This window comes from Balaenoptera acutorostrata, chromosome 19 (assembly GCF_949987535.1).
Source record: "Balaenoptera acutorostrata chromosome 19, mBalAcu1.1, whole genome shotgun sequence".
NCBI classification, from domain to species: Eukaryota; Metazoa; Chordata; class Mammalia; order Artiodactyla; family Balaenopteridae; genus Balaenoptera; species Balaenoptera acutorostrata.
Window position 1 is genome coordinate 62,205,154 of NC_080082.1, and position 12,351 is coordinate 62,217,504.

The window sequence follows — 12,351 nt, forward strand, 5'->3', positions numbered from 1 at the left end:
TGATTAGGTCCCATTTGTTTCTTTTTGCTTTTATTTCTATTGCCTTGGGGGACTGACCTAAGAAAACATTGGTACAATTTATGTCAGGGAATATTTTGCCTATGTTCTCTTTTAGGAGTTTTATGGTGTCATGTCTTATGTTTAAGTCTTTAAGCCATTTTGAGTTTATTTTTGTGTATGGTGAGAGGGTGTGTTCTAACTTCACTGATTTACATGTGGCTGTCCAACTTTCCTAACACCACTTGCTGAAGAGTATGTCTTTTTCCCATTGTATATTCTTGCCTCCTTTGTCGAGGATGAATTGACCATAGGCATGTGGGTTTATTTCTGGGCTGTCTCTTCTGTTCCATTGATACATATGTCTGTTTTTGTGCCAGTACCATGCTGTTTGATTACTGTAGCTTTGTAGTATTGTCTGAAGTCTGTGATGATTATGCCTCCTGCTTTGTTCTTTCTCTTCAGGATTGCTTTGGCAATTCTGTTTTTTTTATGGTTCCACATTTATTTTGTTTGGGATCCTCTTTACTTCCTGTACCTGGATATCTGTTTCCTTTTTTTAGGTTTGGAAATTTTTCGGCCATAATTTCTTCAAATACATTTTCGATCCCCTTTTCTCTTTCTTCTCCTCTGGAATCCCTATTATATACAGATTGGCACACTTTATTATATCCCACAGATCTCTTATATTGCTTTTATTCTTTTTTTCCATTTGGTTTTCTGTGTGCTGTCATGATTGTGTGATTTCCATTATTCTATCTTTCAGGTCACTTATTCTTTCTTCTGCATTATTCATTGGGCAGTTGATTGCCTTTAGCTCAGCTTTCGTCTGTGCAAATGAGTTTTCTAGTTTTTCTTGGTTCCTCTTAATAGTTTGTAGTTCCTTTTTACAGTACTCTGCATTTCTGTTGATAGCCTTTATTAATTCCTTCAGTATTTTCAGTATCTTCTTTTTGAAGTCGGTGTCTGTTAGACTGAAGAGGTCTGTTTCATTGTTTGTTGTTTCAAGGGAATTCTCTTGGTCTTTTAACTGGGAGTGGTTCCTCTACTTTTTCATTTTAATTATATTTCTCTTACCCTGTGAGTTTAGGAGAAACAATTATCTACTGTGGTCTTGGAGGGCTATTTGTATGTGGGGGCGTCCCTGTGTAGCTTGTGTGGGCTTAATATATTTGGTGCAAGGGCTGTTTTTAGTATGGATGCCTGTCGGCGTGTGTCATCAGTGTGTGCTGATCGTTATCTCCTTGATAGGAGATGTGCAGGTGAGGTGGCTGGTGTTGGGTCCTGGGGTTCTAGGCAGCGGTGGTGGCTCAGGTGCACCCCCTGAGCATGTAATGGGAATGGAGGTGGCTTGTGACCATTCCTGGAGTCCAGGCGGGTAGTGGTGGCAGCTCCTGACCACTTCTAGAGTCGTGAGGGTGGCAGAGGTGGCTCGTGACCAGCCCTGGAGCCAGTACAGGTGGTGTCCTGTTCTCTGAGAGCAAGCAGGTGCACAGGCAAAAAGGGTATGAGGGCAAGTCACCCCTTCCCTTGCACACCCCCCAAACAGTGGTGCCTGGCCTCTAAGGCACCCTGGGCTTCCTCCGCATACACCCTCAGTTGTAGTCACACCAGAATCCAGTCTTCCCCCCGCCCCACTGGGCCTATTTCCGCACAACCATCCCCAGTCCTCTTCCCAGGCCTGATCACCAGAGCCTGAGTTCCAGCTCCCAGGATGTGCATCTCAGGCTGGGGAGTGCAGGGCAGTGGCACTGACTATGCGCTGCTCCCTCCACTCTGGCTGCCTCAGACCGTCTGCTGCGTTCTCCTCTGAGGCTCTGAAGCTCCCCGTCTGTCTCAGCAGATCTCCCTGCCAGTGAGGGGGCTTCCCAGGGTGCAGGAACCTTCCCTCTTTCACAGCTCCCTCCCAGGGGCACAGGTCCTGTCCCGACTGCTTTCTCACTTTCTTTTCTTTTTTTTTTTTTCCTACGCGGTTACGTGGAGATTTTCTTGCCCTTTCAGAGTCTGAGGTCGTCTGCCAGCGTTCAGTAGATATTCTGTGAGAACCGTTCCCCATGGAGGTGTATTTTTCGTGTATTTTTCATGTATTTGTGGGAGAAGGTGAGCTTCATATCCTACTGCTCCACCATCTTGGTTGCTCCTTCTGGTTTTTACTTTTCAGTTTGTTAATGTGTCGTATCATATTGATTGATTTGCAGATATTGAAAAATCCTTTCATCCTGGGATAAATTCCACTTGATCATGATCTATGATCTTTTTAATGTATTGTTGGATTCAGTTTGCTAGTATCTTGTTGAGCATTTTTGCATCTATGTTCATTGGTGATACTGGCCTGTAATTTTCTCTTTTTGTGATCTCTTTGTCTGGTTTTGGTATCAGGGTGATGCTGGCCTCATTTTTTTTTTTTTAATTGTATAGTTGATTTACAATGTTCTGTTAATTTGTGCTATACAGCAAAGTGATTTGGTTATACATATATGTACATTATATTCTCTTCCATTAAGGTTTATCACAGGATATTGAATACAGTTCCCTGTGCTCTAATAGTAGGACCTTGTTGTTTATCCATTCTATATATAATAGTTTGCATCTGCTAAACCCAAACTCCCAATCCATCCCTCCTGTGCCCCCTCTTCCCCTTGGAAACCACAAGTCTGTTCTCTACGTCTGTGAGTCTGTTTCACAGATAAGTTCATTTGTGTCATATCTTAGATTCCACCTGTAAATGATGTCATATGGTATTTGCCTTTCTTTTTCTGACTTACTTCACTTAGTATGATAATCTCTAAGTCCATCCGTGTTTCTGCAAATGGCAAAATTTCATTCTTTTTTATGGTAGAGTAATATTTCATTGTATGTACATACTACAATATCTTTATCCATTCATCTGCTGATGGACATTTAGGTTCCTTCTATGTCTTGGCTATTGTAAATAGTGCTGGTATGAACATTACAGTGCATGTATGTTTTTGAATTATAATTTTCTCCAGATATATGCCCAGGAGTGGTATTATAGAATCATATGGTAACTCTATTTTTAGTTTTTTAAGGCACCTCCATACTGTTTTCCATAGTGGCTGTACCAGTTTACATTTCCACCAACAGTTTAGGAGGGTTCCTTTTTCTCAGACCCTCTTCAGAATTTATTATTAGTAGACTTTTTGATAATAGCCTTTCTGACCGGAATGGGGTGATAACTTCATTGCAGTTTTGATTTGCATTTGTCTAATAATGAGTGATGTCAAGCATTTTTTCATGTGCCTTTGGTCATCTGTATGTCTTCTCTGGTGAAATGTCTATTTAGATCTTCTGCCCATTTTTTAATTAAGATTTTGTGTTTGTTTTTTTTGATACTGGGCTGTTTGTATATTCTGGAAATTAATCCATTGTGGGTCACATCTTTTGAAAATATTTTCTCCCATTCTTTTTTTTTTTTTTTTTTAATTTTATTTATTTATTTATTTATTTTTGGCTGTGCTGGGTCTTCGGTTCGTGCGAGGGCTTTCTCCAGTTGCGGCAAGTGGGGGCCACTCTTCATCGCGGTGCGCGGGCCTTTCACTATCGCGGCCCCTCCCGTTGTGGGGCACAGGCTCCAGACGCGCAGGCTCAGCAGCTGTGGCTCACGGGCTGAGTCGCTCCATGGCATGTGGGATCCTCCCAGACCAGGGCTCGAACCCGTGTCCCCTGCATTAGCAGGCAGATTCTCAACCACTGCGCCACCAGGGAAGCCCTCTCCCATTCTGTAGGTTGTCTTTTCATTTTGTTTATGGTTTCCTTTGCTGTGCAAAAACTGTTAAGTTTAATTAGGTCCCCTTTGTTTTTATTTCCATTGGTCTAGGAGACAGATAGAAAAAGATACTGTTGTGATTTATGTTAGAGTGTTCTGCCTATGTTTTCCTCTGGGTGTTTTACAGTATCTGGTCTTAATATTCAGATCTTTAATCCATTTTGTTTATTTTTGTATATGGTGTTAGAGAATGTTCTAATTTCATTCTTTTACATGTAGCTGTCCAGTTTTCCCAGCACCATTTATTGAAGAGATTGTCTTTTTTTTTTTTTTAATTGAGCTATTTCAAAATTTGGGGAAATTGACCAGGGATGTATTTGACTCATTAGGATAAATTAGTTATTGCTGTTTCAGTTCAACTGACTTCAGTGATTTGACACCTTCTATGTGCCAGGAGCTGGGAGATTGTTTTTTTTTTTTTTTTTATAAAGGCAGTGAAATAGAGAGAAAGTCTTTTTTATTTATTTATTTATGGCTGCGTTGGGTCTTCGTTTCTGTGCGAGGGCTTTCTCTAGTTGCGGCAAGCGGGGGCCAGTCTTCATCGCGGTGCGCGGGCCTCTCACTATCGCGGCCTCTTTTGTTGCGGAGCACAGGCTCCAGACGCGCAGGCTCAGTAATTGTGGCTCACGGGCCCAGTTGCTCCGCGGCATGTGGGATCTTCCCAGAGCAGGGCTCGAACCCGTGTCCCCTGCATTGGCAGGCAGATTCTCAACCACTGCACCACCAGGGAAGCCCTTGAAGAGATTGTCTTTTCTCCCTTGTATATTCTTGCCTCCTTTGTGGTAGATTAATTGACCAGAGGTATGTGGGTTTATTTCTGGGCTTTCTATCCTGTTCCATTGATCCATATGTTTTTTTTTGGTGTATGCTAGTACCATACTGTTTCAATTACTGTAGCTTGTAGTTTAGTCCTTAGGGAGCCTGATTCCTCCAGGTCTCTTCTTCTTTCTCATGATTGCTTTGGCTATTTGTCTTTTGTGTTTCCATACAAATTAAAATTTTTTTTTCTAGTTCTGTGAAAAATGCCATTGGTAATTTGATACATATTGCATTGAATCTGTAGATTGTTTTGGGTAGTATAGGCATTTTGGCAATATTGATTCTTCCAATCCAGGAACACGGTATATCTTTCCATCTTGTTCTGTCCTCTTCAGTTTTTTTCATCAGTGTCTTACAGTTTTCAGAATACAGTTCTTTTGCCTCCTTATGCAGGTTTATTCCTAGGTATTTTATTCTTCTTGATGTGATGGTAAATGGGATTGTTTCCTTAATTTCTCTTTCTGATCTTTTGTTTTTTGTGTATAGAAATGCAACAGATTTCTGTGTATTAATTTTGTATCCTGCAACTTTACTGAGTTCATTGATGAGCAGCAGTAGTAGTTTTCTGATGGTGTCTTTAGGCTTTTCTATGTATAGTATCGTGTAATCTGCAAACAATGACACTTTTACTTCTTCCTTTCCATGGATTTCTTTTATGGCTAGGACTTCCAAAATTATGTTGAATAAAAATGGTGAGAATGGGCATCTTTGTCTTGTTCTTGATCTTAGAGGAAATGCTTTCAGCTTTCCACTGTTGACTATAATGTTAGCTGTGGGTTTGTTACATATGACCTTTATCATGGTATGTTCCCTCTATGCCTGCTTTCTGTAGAGTTTTTATCATAAATAGATGTTGAATTTTATTAAAAGGCTTTTTGGCATCTATTGAGATGATCATATGGTTTTTATTCTTCAGTTTGTTAATGCAGTGTATCACATTGATTTGCAGATACTGAAAAGTCCTTGCACAACTGGGATAAATTCCACTTGATCATGGTGTATGAACCTTTTAATGTATTGTTGTAGTAGGTTTGCTAGTATTTTTGCATCTATGTTCATCAATGTTATTGGCTTGTAATTTTCTTTTTTTGTGATATATTTGTCTGGTTTTGGTATCAGGGTGATGCTGGCCTCACAGAACGAGTTTGGAAGTGTTCCTTCCTCTGCAGTTTTTTGGAATAGTTTCAGAAGGATGGGTGTTAACTCTTCGCTAGATGTTCTGTAGAATTCAGCTATGAAGCCACTGGTCCTGGACTTTTGTTCTTTGGGAGTTTTAAAATTACTGATTCAATTTCATTACTGGTAATTGAACCATTCATAGTTTGTATTTCTTCCTGGTTCAGTCCTGGGGGATTGTACTTTTCTAAGAATTTGTCCATTTCTTCTAGGTTGTCCATTTTATTGGCATATACTTGTTCATAGTAGTTTCTTATAATCTTTTGTATTACAGTGGTGTCTGTTGTAACTTCTTTTTCACTTCTGATTTTATTGATTTGGGCCCTGTCCCTTTTTTTTTTTTTCATGTTTCTCAGAAAAGGTTTATCAATTTTGTTTATCTTTTCAAAGAACCAGCTTCTAGTTTTATTGATCTTTTCTGTTTTGTTTTGTCTCTCATTTATTTCTTCAAATACATTTTTGATCTCCTTTTCTCTGTCTTCTTCTGGGATCAATATTCTGTGTAGATTGGCATGCTTTATATTATCCCATAGGTATTGTATATTGCTTTCATTTTTTTCTTTTGTCTTTCTGTCTGCTGTTCTGATTGGGTGATTTCCATTATTTTATCTTCCATATCACTAATTCACTCTGCATTATTCAGTTTGTGATTCATTGCCTTCAGCTCAGCTTTTGCCTCAGCAAATGAGTTTTCTAATTTTACTTGGTTCCTCTTTATAGTTTCTAGTTCTATTTTACAGGAATCTGCATTTCAACAGCCTTTCATAATTTTGTCAATATTTTTATTACCTCCTTTTTGTACTTGGAGTCTATTAGACTGGAGAGTTCTGTTTCATTGTTTGTTCTTTCAGGAATTCTCATGATCTTTGAATTAGGATTGGTTCCTTTGCTTCTTCATTTTACTTATATTTCTCTGACTCTATGATTTTAGGAGAATCAGTTATCTACTGTGGTCTTGGAGGGCTGTTTCTATGTGGGAGCATCCCTGTGTAGCCTGTGTGAGTCTAACATTTTTGGTGCGAGGGCTGTTTTTAGTACGGATACTGTGCACGTCTCTCCTCAGTGTGTGTTGTCCGTTATCCCCTTGATGGGGGTGTGACTGGTTTAGTGGTGACTGGAGCCTATGATGGGTATTGATTAGGCACTCCTTTTTGCTCCGTGGCTGTCAGAGCCCTGTTGGGGCAGGGTCTGGTCCCCAGTTGGAGTAGAATTGCACCTCTGTTTCTGAGCTGCCATGTGAGGTAGGCAGGACTGGAGCACTCGCACTGGGAGAGGATCCTCTGAGGATTCCTCCGCAAGAGCTGTCCACCGGTGACTGCGCTGTGTGGTCGCCCATCACCTGTCGTGCGGGCTCGCAGAGTACAGTGTTGTCAGCACTGCTCTCGGCCCTGCCTCAACCGTGGCAACCTCAACCGTGGGAGGCCCTGTTGGCCCTCAGATTCTATGTTCATGAAGCCACCAGCACAGTAGATACAGATATACTGAAGTCAGGTACCAGGATCACAGCGCAAGCTACGGAAGCTGCTGAGACCCTGGCCCCGCCTCTATGTGGGGGTACCCACGAAGCCCGCAGCTGCTGAGGCCGGACGTGCCCCCGCCACGGGAGACCCCGTAACCCACTTGGGTGTCCCACAGATGCTGCGTTTACGAGACGTGGGGGGCAGCAGTGGCAGAGTAAGCCCACAGGTGGCACAGCTGTGGGCAGAGGGCTCTGACGTCGGCCCCACGTCCATGGGTGGGCCCACACTTGCGTGCTCCCAGAGCTCGTAGAGGCGGAGCGTGCCTGCTGTGAGCGTGCCGAGAGTGGGGCTGCTGTGGTGGGCCAGCCCTCCCCTCACGTGCCTGTTGACGATGGCACTTGGCACGCAGGTCCGGGCTCTGTCCACGTGCACCCCTGGCTGCAGCCAGTGCCACGCTCCAGCTGCTTCAGGCTGCTTCCACGCAGCCACCCCCGTCCTCTCCCAGGGTCCGTCCGCCGGAGCTCGCGTCTCAGCACGCAGGTGACACAGGCCTTCTGTGCTCGTCCGTCTGTCCTGCCTGCCGCAGGCTGCTCGTTGCCCTCTTTCTCCTCTGAGGCTCCCTTTCCGTCGTGGCTGATCTCCCACCAGGGAGGGGGCTTCCCAGGTTGAGGGAACCTTTCCTGTTTCACAGCTCTCTCCCCAGAGTTCAGGTCATGTCCCGATTCCTTGTTTTTTTTCCCTTTGATCCTACCTGGTTATGTAGTGATCTTTCTTGCAATTTCAGTCGTCTAACACCTGCCAGAGTTCAGTAGGTATTCTGTGAGAATTTTTCCTCATGTAAAATGTATTTGTGGGAGGAGGTGATCTCCACGTTTTTCTGTTCACGTTTTTCTGTTCTACCATCTTGATTCCTTCCCCTTCCTATTGTTTACTTAGTCTCTTTATTTTTGTTCTGATCTTTGTTATTTCTTTCCTTCTACTAACTTTCGTTTTTGTTTGTTCTTCTTTCTCTAGTTCCTTTAGGTGTAAGGTTAGGTTGGGTGGTTAATTTGAAATTTTTCTTGATTCCTGTATTGCTATAAACTTCCCTCTTAGAAGTGCTTTTGTTGTTTGGATTGTCATGCTTTCTTTTTCATTTGTCTCTAGGTATTTTTTATTTCCTCTTTGATTTTTTCAGTGGTCCATTGGTTATTTAGTAGCATATTGCTTAGCGTCCACATCTTTGTGTTTTTGCAGTTTTTCTTTCTTGTAGTGGATTTCTAGTCTCAGTGCTGTAGTTGGAAAAGATGCTTGGTATGATTGCAGTCTTAAATTTACCAAGACTTGATTTGTGGCCTGGCATGTGATCTATCCATGGTGAATGTCCATGTGCACTTGAAAAGAATGTGTATTCTGCTTTTGGATGGAATGTTCTCTCTATATTTATTTATTATTATTATTTTTAAAATTTATTTATTTTTGATTTTTCTTTATTTATTTAACTTAGTTGCACTGGTCTCAGCTGCAGTATGTGTGCTCCTTAGTTGAGACATGCATGTGGGATCTAGTTACCTGACCAGGGAGCGAACCTGAGTTCCCTGCATTGGAGGGTGGATTATTTATTTATTTGTTTGTTTAATTAATTAATTAATTAATTAATTTATGGCTGTGTTGGGTCTTCGTTCCTGTGCGAGGGCTTTCTCCAGTTTCGGCGAGCGGGGGCCGCTCTTCATCGCGGTGCGCAGGCCTCTCACTATCACAGCCTCTCTTGTTGCGGAGCACAGGCTCCAGACGCACAGGCTCAGTAGTTGTGGCACACGGGCCTAGTTGCTCTACGGCATGTGGGATCTTCCCAGACCAGGGCTCAAACCTGTGTCCCCTGCATTGGCAGGCGGACCCTCAACCACTGCACCACCAGGGAAGCCTGGAGGGTGGATTCTTAACCACTGCATCACCAGGGAAGTCCCTCTCTCTATATTTATATCAAGTCACTTTAGTCCAATTAAGTCAGTTTAGTCTAATGTGTTATTAAGGCTTATGTTTCCTTATTGATGTCTGGATGATCTGTCCATTGAGGTAAGTGGGGTGTTAAAGTTCTCTATTGTTATTTTGTTACAGTTGAGTCCTACTTTTATGTCTGTTAATGTTTGCCTTATATATTTAAGTGGTCCTATGTTGGGTGCACATATATTTACAATTGTTATATCTTCTAGATTGATCCCTTGACCAATATGTAGTGTCCTTCTTTATCTCTTGTAACAGTCTTAATTTTTTAAAAAATTATTTTTGGCTGCATTGGGTCTTCACTGCTGCGTGCGGGCTTTCTCTAGGTGGGACAAGCGGCAGCTACTCTTTCACTGCAGTGTGTGGGCTTCTCATTGCAGTGGCTTCTGTTGCGGAGCACGGGCTCTAGCGCATGGGCTCAGTAGTTGTGGCTTGCAGGCTCTAGAGTGCAGGCTCAGCAGCTGCGGCACACAGGCTTAATTGCTCTGCAGCATGTGGGACCCTCGAAGACCAGGGCTTGAACCCATGTCCGCTGCATTGGCAGGCGGATTCCCAACCACTGCGCCACCAGGGATGTCCCAACAGTCTTAATTTTAAAGTCTATCTTGTTTGACACAAGTATTGCTGCTGTGGCTTTCTTTTGATTTCCATTTGTATGGAATACCTTTTTCCATCCCCTCACTTTCAGTCCCTGTTTTTAGTTCTAAAGTGAGTTTGCTTGTAGGCAGCATTTATACACGTCTTGTTTTTATATCCGTTCAGCCAGTTTATGTCTTTTAATTGGAGTATTTAGTACTTTTATGTTTGAGGTAATTATTGATATGAATGTTCTAACTGCCATTGTGTTCATTGTTTTGGATTTGTTTTTGTAGGTCTTTTTTTCCCCGTTTGTGATTTGATAACTATCTTTAGTGTTGTGTTTGGACTCCTTTTACTTTTTTTTTTTTTTTTAAATTTTATTTATTTATTTATTTATGGCTGTGTTGGGTCTTCGTTTCTGTGTGAGGGCTTTCTCCAGTTGTGGCAAGTGGGGGCCATTCTTCATCGCAGTGCACGGGCCTCTCACTATCGCGGCCTCTCTTGTTGCGGAGCACAGGCTCCAGACACGCAGGCTCAGTAATTGTGGCTCGCGGGCCCAGCTGCTCCGCGGCATGTGGGATCTTCCGGGACCAGGGCTCGAACCCGTGTCCCCTGCATTGGCAGGCGTATTCTCAACCACTGCGCCACCAGGGAAGCCCCCTCCTTTTACTTTTTTATGTATATATCTGTTATAGCATTTTGGTTTGCAATTGCCATGAGGTTTTTATATAGCAGTCTATATATACATGATTAAGTTGCTGATCTCTTAATTTCAAATACATTTTATAAACCCTGCATTTGTACTCTCCTCCCCTCATGATTACTGTTTCTGATATCATATTTTACATCTAATTGTTTTGTATATCCCTTAATTACTGTGGATATAGATGATTTTACTACTTTTGTCTTGTTACTTCCCTGTTTGCTTTGTGTGTGGATGATTTCCTACCTTTATTGTACGTTTGCCTTTATTGGTATACAAACTATTTTGTAGTATTTTTAGTTTCTAGTTGTGGTAGATGCTGACATTTAAAACTCTGTTACTTGTTTTGATTTTAAACCACTGATACTTTCATCTTGCAAATTTCATTGTTATAAATGGCCTTCATTTTTCTTTATGAATCTTTGATGATATTCTTAGTGTTCTTTGTTTTATATCTACAATTTGGGGTTTGGAATGAATATTTCTTTAATATTTTATAGAATTTCCTTTTTGAGTGTTTGCTTTAGCTTTATTTTTTTGATGTGGACCATTTTTAAAGTCTTTTATTGAATTTGTTACAATATTGCTTCTGTTTCATGTTTTGGTTTTTTGGCCACGAGGCATGTGGGATCTTAGCTCCCCAACCAGGGATCAAACCCACACCCCCTGCATTGGAAGGTGAAGTCTTAGCCACTGGACTGCCAGGGAAGTCCCCGACTTAGCATTTGCTTCCCCGAAAGCTGTATAACCTCTAGAAATTTTTGAAAAGATAGTCTATTCCTTTTACTCTGTTTCATATTAGTTAGTACCTATTATGAACCCATACACCTTTGTTTTAATGGGCTATCTTTTTTTAAGGAGTTTCAGGTTCATGGAGGAATTAGGTGGAAGTTAGAGATTTCCCATGTATTTTCCACCCCAGATATGCAGACCCTCCCTCATAATCAACACCTGACAGGAGAGTATGTTTGTTATCACTGAGCAACCTACATTGACATGAATTATCCCCTCAAAGTCCTATGTTAGAGTTCACTCTAGGTGTTATATATTTTGTAGGTTTGGGCAAATGTATACTGACATGTGTGTACCATAATAGTACCATAAAAAGTAATTTCATTATTTAAAAATCCTCTGTGCTCTACCTATTCATCTCTCCCTCCCTCCTAACCGCTGCAATGACAGATCTGGTTACTGGCTTCATACGTTTGCCTTCTGCAGCATGTCGTCTAGTTGGAATCGAACAGTTTATATAGCGTTTTCAGATTGTCTTCTTTGACTTAGTTATATCCATTTTATTTTCTCCATGACTTTTCGTAGTTTGATAGCTCATTTCTTTTTAGTGGTGAATAATATTTCCGTTGCCTGGATGTACCACAGTTTATTACTCCATTCACCAACTGAAGGACGTTTTGGTTCCTTCCAAGTTTAGATGATACGGATAATGCTGCTATAAATACTTATATGCAGGGAATTTATTTCTGCATGTTTGTTTTTTGTTTTTGTGGCATCTAATAGTTTTTCATTCCTTCTTGTTGCCTCGTAATAGTCCATGAATGAATACAACATTTTGTTTATTCATTTGTGAGTTGTTGGACATTTGGGTTGTTTCCATCTTTTGGCTATTGTGAACAATACTGCTAGAAACATTTTTGAACAACATTTTTTGTGGACATATATTTACATTTTCCTTTTGCATAAAGCTAAAAGTGCAGTTGATTGGTCATGTGGTAATTTTCTGTTTAATCTTTTGAGGAACTGCCAGTGTCTTCCAAAAGCAGCTGTTGCACCATTTGACATTTCCACCAGGAGTGAGTGTATGAATGAGGGTTCCCGTTTCTCTACACCCT

At 41.4% G+C, this 12,351-nt stretch overlaps 3 protein-coding genes across 4 annotated transcripts in view; 1 reads left to right on the forward strand and 2 right to left on the reverse strand.

Annotated features, from left to right (window-relative positions):
* The window catches only part of LOC114235400 (zinc finger protein 665-like), a 427,904-nt gene that overhangs the window by 339,042 nt on the left and 76,511 nt on the right, over positions 1–12,351 (reverse strand). The gene's annotated exons all lie outside the window — the stretch shown is intronic.
* Positions 1–12,351, forward strand: part of LOC103014927 (zinc finger protein 677-like) — a 38,513-nt gene that overhangs the window by 19,403 nt on the left and 6,759 nt on the right. The gene's annotated exons all lie outside the window — the stretch shown is intronic.
* LOC103012027 (KRAB domain-containing protein 5-like) overlaps positions 1–12,351 on the reverse strand; it is a 69,703-nt gene that overhangs the window by 16,268 nt on the left and 41,084 nt on the right. The gene's annotated exons all lie outside the window — the stretch shown is intronic.